Genomic DNA, 12216 nt, shown 5'->3' with positions numbered 1-12216 from the left:
ACCAAGCAACAACATCAACTGAGTTAAGAAGAAATTGAAGAGGACGAGAAAACGAAAAGGAATGGCACCATACCTGTTCGGTGAACCATAGCCTCCATTCGACCCAGAGAAGACCCTTGCTCACGAAGGAGCCAAAACATCAGGTACAGGTAAAGGAGGACTGCAAAATTCCGACATAAAACAAAAACTTACCAAACGAGTTTGCAGAGACCCCAACGGAGGACGCCGCCACCGGATTGCTGAAGACTGTGGAAAGAGCTGAACTAGTGTTAGAAGAAATATCAAGCATTACACAGCTATCGTATAGCTTAAACCCTCACGAGATGCAGACAGCAACACGTAGAGGCGGAAACTATTAACAGAGCTATTGTAACCACTCGCAAGACACAAATAGCACACACACAGAGTCGGGAACCCTTGAAAGAAAAACCCAATTCATAATAGTAACCAACATGCAAGCCGAGGAATAGTGCCATGCGTAACTTACCAAAGCATTCATAAATCGCCAGAAGAGCAGAGGCATACCGGGCCAAGAACCAACGACCAAAGTTGAAAGGGTAACCAGGAGCTCACAACCAGCAAACCGTGCAGACAAGTCACAGGAACCCACATCCAAAAAACCACCGAAGTTGCAAAGCTCGCAGAGCAAAAGACCAGACGAAACAATGAGAAAGAAATGAGCGCGAAGGAGTAAAAACCCCAAACCTGGGCGGATTCGTGGGATCCCGAGGAGGGACAGGTGTTCAACGGGTAAGCCACTAAGGTACAAACCATCATAAACCAAAATCAATACAGCACCGATTACAAATCAACAAACATAAATATCCAAAAATCCAAAATATTATTATATACATTACAGTCATATAACACCTCAGCACATTGACGGCGGGACCACGTGGGTTGGCCCCACCAGATATGCACATACAGGAAAGTTAGGGATATACGGAAGACATGCACATATCTTCCATATATGCGTATTTTCCGTATATGCGCATATCTTCCGTATATGCACAATTTTTGTATATGGAATTATTTTAAAAATTGGCATTTTGAAAACCAATATCACTATGAAAATCCAAATTTACACTTCAAAACAGCGGATATTAACATTTAAAATAAAAACTCACAATGTTTTACTTTAGATTTTACTTATTATTTCAAATTTAATAAAATTAAAGTTTTAAAATTAATAATTATTTCTGAAATCAAAATTCACAACTTCATAATTAAATTTTGAAAATTAATAAATATTTTTAAATCAAAATTCACAACTTCATAATTACCGTGGACACTTTTGGAATTGAAAAACTTATTTTTGATAGTGAAATTCACTATTTTTTAATTTAAATTAACAACTTTGAAATCAAAATTTATATTTTTGAAACCAAAACATGACACTTAACGCTTTAGAAATCAAAATTCGCAGTTTGGAGGTTTGAAATTAATGGAATTCACATTTTTGGATTCCAAATACATACTTCTATCCATCAATATTTCCACTCTCATAAATCAACATTTCAGTTTGGAATATTAACCATTTCAAAATTTAAATTTACAACTTTTAACTTTATACTTCCTTACTATTTCAATTGTAACTTTATTTTGGTAATCTTAATATTCCCTCTTCTCTAATCAAACCCTTAACCCCATAAAACAAAAAAAAATCAATAAAGGTTAAAGAGGTTAAATAACAAGTACATGTTTATTAAATGGGTTGATTCTCACATGTAAAATCTATGGAATATGAACATAAGCTATAAACTATAATTCATATGTAAATAAATAAATGAATATTCTAGGGTTGAGGATGTGAAAATATCTTTAAGCTTTCATATTTTTTTCGATATATATTTTGTTTATACTTAAGAGTCGTTATTGTATGGTAGCTTATGATAGAAATATCTACCGTTACATATTGGTTAAGGGACTTGGTAAGAATATTTTTAAAGTGATATTGGATTGTAATGTGTGGTTATTGTTTTTTTATCTAGTATCAAGTTTGAAAGGCATATGTATTTTTAGACAGATTAATCTTGAGGTGCGAGGTATAAGTCTTAAGATTACATTTTAAACATCAAATAAGATATAAATATAAAAGTAACTTAACTTATAAACTTGATAATTTGTAAATAATAAAAACAAAATCCGTTACAACTATTCATCAAAAGTAATGTAACATTGATAGAATATAACATCGCATCCACATAAGGATTTAAAATTCAATGAAGATGTTGTCATAAACACAAATACAAATTTATGTATTTTTATTCAAAATAGGTCCAACTATACATGTTTCTTTTTTACAAAATAGAACTTCATTTCCAACATAAATAATGGAATCTCATGCCCATAAATGACATAATGGAAAAATAACATCATGATCGATCTAAAGTATGGGTCTATAAGTCACCCTCGTCCCTCTTGGCACTCCCAGGTGGATTTCCAAATTGATATCTCTGCAAAAAATTACAATAATCAATTAGTTGTAAAAATTGAAAGGCATATAATCAATTTCATTAATTCATGATGATATTTTGATCAAATACTCATTCTCACCATGAGGATTTGAGGCAATGGAGAAGACAACCCTTCATGGGTAGATGGCGGAGCACTTAGTGACGGATATAGGCATGGTTCAGGGGTGCTGGATAAAGGCATGGTGGATGTCAAATAGGGAAAAGGTAGTGGGTGCGGGCGACGATACACCCCCACCGGTTGTACGATAGTGGGAATCACTGTAGGCTGGGGGATTAACCTAGGTATAATATTTACTACAAATTAGATATAATATTTATGCATATTGAAAAAATTATACGTATCTTGAAAAAGCATATAGAGACTCACACACTATACTCCAGGAATGTTGAGTAATTTGTGTGTTTGATATCCTCTATTTTGTTACTTCGATGATTCTTAAGAAGAAATTGAGTGAGTGCACTTTCATTTGATTCCTCTCCACTTATGAAATCATCAAGTCGAGAATATGGAATAACTGCAACTTGGTCCCCCTCAATCTCTGTCCATGGTAAGTCTTCTGCTGAAAATTGTATCATATCTTCCGGGTCTTCAACTTCCAACTCGTTAATCCTCCCCCACTTATTCATTCATACAAATTGCATTGAAAATAATTTAGTTTGAGTAAATAATATGATCTTGATCAATGCATAGCGTACTAAGCATCGAAGTCTCATTTTTTAGTAAATATTTTATACTTTTCACGTAAACCACTTTGGGATTATGTAATATTCAGGGGATCTTAGATGACATTGTATGATAACTAGGATCATAAGAAATTGGGTCATTAATAAGCTTAAATATCTCTGACAAATTTAGACCAACCCATGTATGACATATGAATTCTTTCTGGAGGTGGGGCCACCATGTTATTGTCGAGGGGCGACTTGTGATGAGTCGCTGAGCTAGAATTGGTCAAAGGGACCTGCCTAACACTGACACATAAGATTGTGCGTTAATGGGTCCCTTAAAATAGGGATGAAAGGGAGAGACATAAAACCTGTCCCCAACAAACCCCCCAATATAACGAGTAAAACCACTAAAAATTTTTGTGAATTAAGACAAGAGGAAATCCCCTCTATTAAATCTTCTTTGAGAAAAAAATACACGGTGGTGGTGACTTAGTAATGTTATAGAGTAGGATAGGGACTCGACTAGGATATAATAGGATCAACTAGCTCGAAAAGACAACACTCACCAAACCACACCTCAATTTGCAATCTAGTTCCTCTAGCTAAAAAGCCAAAGCCTATAACCATCATCCTCGAAGAATAAAGGGTGGCATTGATTTACATATATATTGATCAAAGAGTTTTTGAAGGAGGACCATACTTCTATGCAGCAACTAGACTCTACATGTGGCCATGGATGATGAATTTTGTTTCAGAACGTGAAACTTTTACTTCAGTATTGGTTTGGGTAAGGCTCTATTCTCTACCTCTTGATTACTAGCAAAATGAATTGTTAGCCGCTATCGGCAATAAATTAGGTCGTTTTGTTAAAGCTTTTGAACCCACAAGAAAAGAAAAATATACTTCATTTGCCAAAATATGTGTGGAAATGGATTTATCGGGAGCTCTACTGGATGAGGTGATCTTGGAAGTTTTTGATGAAGTATGGGTGCAAACAGTAGAGTATGAGCACATTCCGTTCAGATGTCGTAGATGTCATGAACATGGACACCTTCTGAGAGATTGTCCACTCATTTAAGTAGTAAGCAAGAGCAAAAATAACACAATGAAGGAAACATACAGCTTTCGTAAAGTGGTGAATCGTGAAAAGGGCGACAAAAGAGGACCAAAACAACATGAAGATGAAGGTCAACAAATCAGTCAGAACAAATTCCAAGTGCTTGAGGAAGATGAAGAGATCTGAAAAGAAGATCAAGAAATGGAAGGAAATCCTGCAGACAAGGAATTTGAAGAAAACCAGGAAAACAAACAAGACATCGATTATCAGAAGGAAGCCATAATGAGTGATGCAGAACTGGAGATGGATCAGGAAATGACCCAAAATGAGATGGACCTGGAGGATCATGAACTGGAAGAAATTCTTGATAAAGAAAACCTAGATCTGGAAGGGTTTTTGATATAGGGAACCACGGGAGGAGTAGATTCGTTACCACAAGAAGAACTCAATAAAATACAACAGTTGTTTCTATGGAAATCACAGGCTGGTTGCTAAAATACCTAGAGTGAGTTAGATGAACATCGCTGTTCATTGGCGTGAGCACAGCGGATACCATAGTTCCTTAATTAATGGAGAGTCTCTCTTCTTTTCTGGGATCTAGCTTCAGACCAGAAAGTTGAGCAGGCATGGAAGGAATCCTTGTTTTACCGGCAACCAGAATCTTTACATTTTTGGGCCTTGTAGAGTAAAACCACTTCATTGGTGGTTTTTGGATGTTCGCATCGCTCTAAAGTGGGAAACGGTTTTAGCGATTTTGCAGCAATCCCATCCAACATCCTACACGTGGCAGATAAAGGGTTTGGAAAACTGCCCTCCATCGCACACTAACATCTGGTCCGCTTTTTCGGTGCGTAATTACGCTCTTCCATTAGGTTTCTCTATGTGGAACAACATTCAAGATTGTTCGTGTCAAAGGGACTCTGGGGATAGAATTGCGGGAGATCTCGCGGGCTACCGGGGGCGAGTGGCAATTTTGGGTTATTTTGAATTCGGGTTCAGATTCACTGTTATCTTCTGTGCATGTTGAGCCTTGAGGTTGGAATTGGTGGATTTCGGGAGATTCACATGCGCGAATTTTATTCCACGATTCGGACTCGAAATCCATTTAGTGTGTTTTTTATTATTTCATCTGGTGCGTTTTTGGAATCTAAGAATATGCCTTTTTTGGCTACGATTTGCGTCTCATCCGTCAGAACTTTGCAAACGAATTGGCCGGTTTAGGCTTTTGTTTGTATTTTGAAGGTCTCACAGTTAAATTTGTGGGCCCATGGCCCGGATGTTAAGCTTTTGGCTTGGTACCCAAGCCTTGAGTGGATAGTTGACTCTATGTCCCTCAGGTCTCTTTGGGTAGTTGTATTATATGTAATTTGTTTCTTTGTTTCTAATGAATAGAAGGTACGAATCTTGCTTCAGCAAAAAAAAGAATTTAAGTTAGTCGTCCCCATAATATCATTGTTCACCCTAGCTTACATACTTAATATTAAACAATGAACCAACTTAACATAAGCTGATGCACCCCGCATCTTTGCTTTATTAGAAGCATAATTTAGAGGCTTATTTAGCCTAATAAAACCCCTCTTTTTTAATTAAGTATATTATGGAGAGTCCTTTACCAGATCTCAAGGTATGTGGTTATACATGATAATGCGCCATTGAGAAAGGTAACTTTTAAGTGTAAAAACATAGGTTGAGGCTTCTTGAGTCTAATAATACCCTCGTTTTTTCGTTTTTTACATAAGTATATTGGAGAGGTCTTCACCATGAGATGTCATGGTAATGAAAGTTGAGAGTGAATTTTTCAAAAAGTAATATTAAGTTTGAGTTATTGTGAACAATATATAAATTATTGTAGATATTCACCCGAAGTAATTTATTATAGCCTACATTGTCATTTTTGAATTTTTATTATTTAATTTATTTTTTGAATTTTAATTTTGTTTATTATTTTATTATTCAAATATTTGAAAATAATTTAAAAAAATAATAAGCAAATGGAAATATTAGTTATATGATTTAACAAAAGATGTAATTTAGAAAATATGATATCGGAGAAATCTAATTAAAAAGCATACTTATATTCTATTATATTTTATTTAATTATGAAACTTTACATACAGAAAACAAGTATTTATTACAGAGTTTTTTTTGACATTGTATTTTAAATGGTTCTTATGTTATGCTCTTAAATCTAACTCTTAGATGCTCTACTCTACCACGAGACAATACAATGCTAGAAAGATGGAACCCCCTCTTTCTAGTGACCTGGTGTTTAACATAGTTTGATAATGATTTCAGATTATGGTTTTCACATGTCCCAACACTTCGTTAGTGTTAAATACATATAAATATTTAAACCCATAAAAGAAAAAAATGTAAGTGAATATAAAAATCATATAATTTAATACAAGATATAACTCAGGGGATATCATATAAAATAAAACCTAATTAGAAGGTGAGGCTTATACTCTACTCTTTTTTATTTAATTATGGAAATACAAATACAAAGAAAGGGGTATTTACGATTGAGTTGCCTATGACATTGTTGTCTATATAGTTGTTGCAAATTATCTTTCTCCTTTGTTTTGATCTCAAATCCCACTCCTAGATGTTGTGCTCAACTCTGTTTTAATACAATCCTAAAAAGATGCAACCCCTTCTCTTCCTAGTGACGTAGTATTTAACATAGCTTGGAAACTATTTAAGGTTTAGGGTTTTCACATTTTTCAAGCCACTATTAGTGTTACGGTTTTGGACCTTTTAGGATCTTCTTGAATGTCCACACGTGACTAACTCCACATATCTAAGTAACGGTGTTGATGCAGCGTCCACTTGGTACCACCGTATGAACAAGTTAGCTGAACTTGTGGGAGGCATAACTTCTGCATATGAAATTTGATTAAGGTGATTTTCACATTGTTTGAAAGATAGAATTGGTGTGTAAAACGACATGAAGAGGTAGAGAGCTATGATCACAAAGCTTTCACTCATTTCATATCCCAAAATAACTTTAGAGGGCTTTAAATTCTAAATCTCAAAATTAAGACATATCATAAAATATGTCACAAAAGATAATTCCTCCAATTTTTCTACCCAAAAAATATCAAAATAAATAACAAGTTATCCAATAATTCATTTTAAATCAGTTAAAAAAAATGTTTCATTTGAATTTTTATTTATAGAATTTATTTTAATTTATATTCAGGTGAAACAAGAATTGGAATGTTTTGTGTAGCATTGTCTTGTTATTCTTAATATGAAATTTAAGTAAAGTATTTATGTATTCTTAAAATGGAATTTGTGTCACCTTTGTGGTGAGGAGAGGAATCTGTATAAAAAGAAATTACATACATAAAGCAAAATGAAAAATAAAAGTGTTACTTTCCCTTTAAGTTAAGCTATATGATCAATCAAACAAGGAAAATATTTTAGTTTGTTTTGCGTATGATAAAAGGTCCTATGAAGACCTATTCGTCCTTTCCACTCTATAAGTAACTGGGCCCTGCGGAGATATCTTTTGTGACGGGTACTGGGGCTACGTCCTGAAAGAACTGGTGACGCTTCCAACAGCCGAAAAATGACGAGTACTAGGGCTACGTCCCGAAAGAACTCGTGACACTTCCAGCAGCCAAAAAATGACGAGTACTGGGGCTACGTCCTGAAAGAACTGGTGACGCTTCCAGCATGGAGAAGAATAAACCAAGGTATTGAATGAGGCTTTAGTGCTTCCCACACCTCCACCTATAGGGAAAGATGCCCTAAAATTTGGCCAATAGGATACCTTCGTCTCACGGAGGTAGTCAAGTCTTTAGCTTCTTAGTAATTGGTTATCAGTACCGAGCATTATACAGGCGGGCTAGCCCCATATAGGACCGCACGCACTGAGCCTAAGCCGAACCCCCCTGAATCGGGTCTCTGTGCTGCCTGGGTTGTCTTTTCCGTGGACTGATTGAAGGATTTGAAGCACCCTAAAAGACAACTTCTATGTTTCAAAATGTAACATGACCATCGTGGCTTATTGGATGCCTACCCCCAAAAGTCCTAACCTAAACTATAAATTATTTTGTGGCCCATGTGGGGAAATTTAGTTTGTTCAAGTTATTATTGCTTTTACATGTCTTCCTTCACTTATGGTGTGAAAAATTAAGCTTAAATAAACTAAGTACAAAAGCTTTTTACACTTTATTCCCTTTGTTCAAAGTTTAGAGTAGCTTAGTTTGTGTAGTGAAACGTGTGTGTAAGTGACAGAGTAAACATACAAAGTTTGTAGTCATGTGGATATTTGATGATCCTTTTCAAATTCGACTACTTACACTAAATTATGTTTGTTCCTTACCTTCAAATAAAATAATGTGTGGTTGATGGGCCACTTACTTCCTTCCTATTACACTATGTGAGCCTAAAAACGGAGATGAAAAACTAAGTGCTTTGAGAAAGATTTCAGATGCAAGCCCAGGATCGTCTAAAAGACGCAAGGGAAGCAGGGGCTACTCCCTTTCTTTAATAACACCAGTTCCTAGTCCCAATGCTAATGATGTAAAGATGCTTTGGTTAGTAAAAAATATGAGTGAATTATGGGCCACTTACTCTTTTGTTAATTAAGCTATTTGACTTGGGTAAAATAGCAAAACAAATTGAAAAAATGTGTGGATTATGGCCACTTACTTTTCCCCTTAATTAAGCTATGTGTGAAATGTAAAAATTTTAAGGTAAAGGCTAAGTAATTTCCCTACTAATACTGATTATTAAAACAATCTGTACTATATGGAAAAAAATTGTAGAGGTGAAGGCAATTCACTAAAGGTTGCCAGTCACCCACGAAGGAAAAATTACAATTATTGTTTTTGTTCTTTGTAAACTGTGGGGTTAGGTTCTGCACAAACAAGCGAACCGTGTGTCAATCCGCAAGAAAATGATAAGTGTTAAGCCAAATTATAGATATTAAGAGTGAGAATGGTCATAAGCAATATGCATTATCAATGTTCTAAATTTAAACTTATATGATTAAAGAACAACGTATTTTATAAATGATACTATACTAGAAATAATTTGACTAAAATTTACAATCTCACTAAAACAAATTAGTATTGAAGAACTAAAGGCAAAATTTATGCCTTTTCCATAAATTCAGTTAAATTAAATGACATCCTAAGCAATAACATAAGGCCATGTGCAAGAAAATTAAAGTAGAGTATAAAGAAGTATCGGAGTACTTTGTAAAACAAATGTAGAGATAAAAAACTATACTAATTATATGTTATTAGTCAATCCAAAATGCATTATCTAATATTTTTTCTCAAAACTTTGGAAATGAGTGGATATTTATGGTAGGAATGTAGCTTGAATACAAAAGAGTAATAATCAAGAGACCAAGTCTACTAGAACCATTGTCCATACCAAGTGAGTGTTGGGAAGAGGCCATAATGGATTTTATTACAATTATACCAAAGTATGAAGGAACAAATTTCATTATGGTTTTGGTGTTTTGACTTACAAAGTATGTCCACTTTTTTAGAAAAGAAGCATCAAAATGGTTTCTGAAGAACAATCTGCAAAGGAAGAAAATCACTGTCAAAGTAGAAACCCACCATGAAAAGCATTGCAGAGATGATGAGCAAGAGACAACCTTTAGAATAGTCTCATTCACCCCTTACTACTCACTCAAATTTGTTATGACACAAACACGTAACACAGAAATGTCAAATATAGGGCAAAAAGGAAAAAAACATAACGATATGATGTCAATATATCCAAAAAATTGATATATATATATAATATATATATATATATATATATATATATATATATATATATATATATATATATATATATATATATATATATAATATATATATTAATATATATATATATATATATATATATATATATATAAGATAACTATCTTTTTCAATAAGAGAAAATTGGATAAAGCCACCGTATAAGATGACTCATCAATAGTATAATGATATATCTTATATATTGTTAAATCAATAAATGAGAACAAGATCCAATAAGACCCTTGGATAGTTGGTTCACTCATATTAATTTTGAAGCAGAAAATATTCAAATAAAAGAATTATATTTTTTTGAGGCCTCGTTTAAAGAGATAATTATTTAGTATGACCCGTAATGAAATTGTAATGTTCCATCATTTAAATTATATATTTAAATATGATATAGATTTAAAACATTTAATTTTTTATGATATATTCCATTAAATAAATTCAATAATCTAAAATTATAATTATCTCAATTTCGTTCCATCATTTCAATTATATATTTAAATATGATATAGATTTAATACATTAAATTTTTTATGATATATTCCATTAAATAAATTCAATAATCTGAAATTATAATTATATCAATTTCACACGGTGAATTAAAAAATCTGATTAAATAAAAAAAAAAAATAATGCATCAAAAAAATTATGATGCATTCCATTAAATAAACTTAACAATTTAAAATTATAATTATCTCAGTTTCACACACTGAATTAAAAAATCTTAAAAAAAAATAAAAAAATAACAACATTAAACTACATTTCATGTTAAAATTTATAATGAATTATATAAATATCATTAAACTCATCATAGAATTTAGGTAAAGAATTAAAAAATTAAAAAAAGAAACAACTCGTAAAATTTAATAATTTTAATAATTACCTTTTTAATTTTGGACAATCTTTTACAGTATTTAACGAAGGAGGAATTGCACACTATGAATCCTTAGTATCCTATCCATGTTGGAGAGGGAATTTTTTTTTTTTCCAAATTTCTAGCACTGTTCTATTGATTGGTCCTACTGATGGGGATGAACAAAAATGAGTCTAATCCTATATCCAATATAATTCTATGTATAGTACTCAAAACTGTCAATGTAAGAAGTGTATGTATGAATTTGGGGTAATACTTTGAAAAACTGAATGCATTGTTCTTTGTCTTGTAAACTTCACTTGATTTGTCTGTAGATCTTCTAGTGTACCATCCACCATAGTTGTAGACTTCTAGTGCTAATAGTAACCCAAAAATGTCTTTGCACCATCCACACTAGGGAAATAAGGTGGTTCAAAATATATCTAACACAGGGCATCACAAGCACCTAGATATGATTGACCCTTCATTTCAATGCTACCCATGGCTGTTACTACCAGCTGCTGATATGAGAAGAAAAACCTTTTCACCGCGACTTCTATTTCCTGGAAGGCCAACAGAACATGTATTGTTGCAACATGATAAGCATCTGAAGTGTTATGTGAGCGAAGTCCATGTGAATGAAACAAATGCTTCCTGGAGCCTTGGTCCACCCTGTGGACCAGCGTCAACACCCATGACTTTGGGCACCAGATGCTTTAGTTCCTTGCATGCATTTGTAAGGTCTCTAAGGGGGGCAGACCGAAGGCAATATGCGCCTGGAAGCGTACTAGTGCTGCTAATTGCCAACTGGTGTTTAAGGCAAAGGAAATCATCTGGGTCCATCACTAGAAGCAAATTCACAATTTCTGTGAGCATGTTCCACATCCTTTCAACCATCCAACAGTGTGTGGATGCTCCTACGAAATCCCCAGAGTCTATTCTTTCATATACTCTGTGTAACAATTCTTGGCCTACAAATACCGAGGCCTCAATGATCTGGAGGACATTGCAAAGTTTGGCATCTTCTGGATTATGGAACTGTTTATGTCGTTTTAAAGAGTGCAAATATCTTGGCTTGCAGATTCTATCATATTCAAGAAGAGGCTTATCTGACATATTTGGTTCCCCCATAACTAAAGTGAAGGGAGTCCTTTGCATATGGCCTTCAATGGCAAGCCATATTCTAGAAACCATAGCTTCAGCACTTTTCCATGTACCCAAACAAGGAAGTAAGCTCTCTTCACCTATTCTGCTAACCACAGGTAAAGCACCAGGTCTCTGCCATACCTCATGGAAAACTTTCCATGAGAGAACACCACTACTTACTGACAACTGAAGAGTGGGAACCTGCTTGTCATTTTCACAAATCATTGAAATGAA

The 12216-nt window shown here is 33.9% G+C and overlaps 1 pseudogene; it reads right to left on the bottom strand.

Annotated features, from left to right (window-relative positions):
- Positions 1–11451: 11451 nt before the first annotated feature.
- On the bottom strand, positions 11452–11967 carry LOC149229209 (nematode resistance protein-like HSPRO1 pseudogene; annotated as a pseudogene).
- Positions 11968–12216: the final 249 nt, after the last annotated feature.

This window comes from Pinus tabuliformis, chromosome J (genome assembly GCF_031772625.1).
Source record: "Pinus tabuliformis cultivar Carrire ecotype Pingquan chromosome J, CPIR1, whole genome shotgun sequence".
Classification (NCBI taxonomy): Eukaryota; Viridiplantae; Streptophyta; class Pinopsida; order Pinales; family Pinaceae; genus Pinus; species Pinus tabuliformis.
The sequence above is the reverse complement of the archived record's forward strand: the minus strand, read 5'-3'. Positions and strand labels throughout refer to the sequence as shown.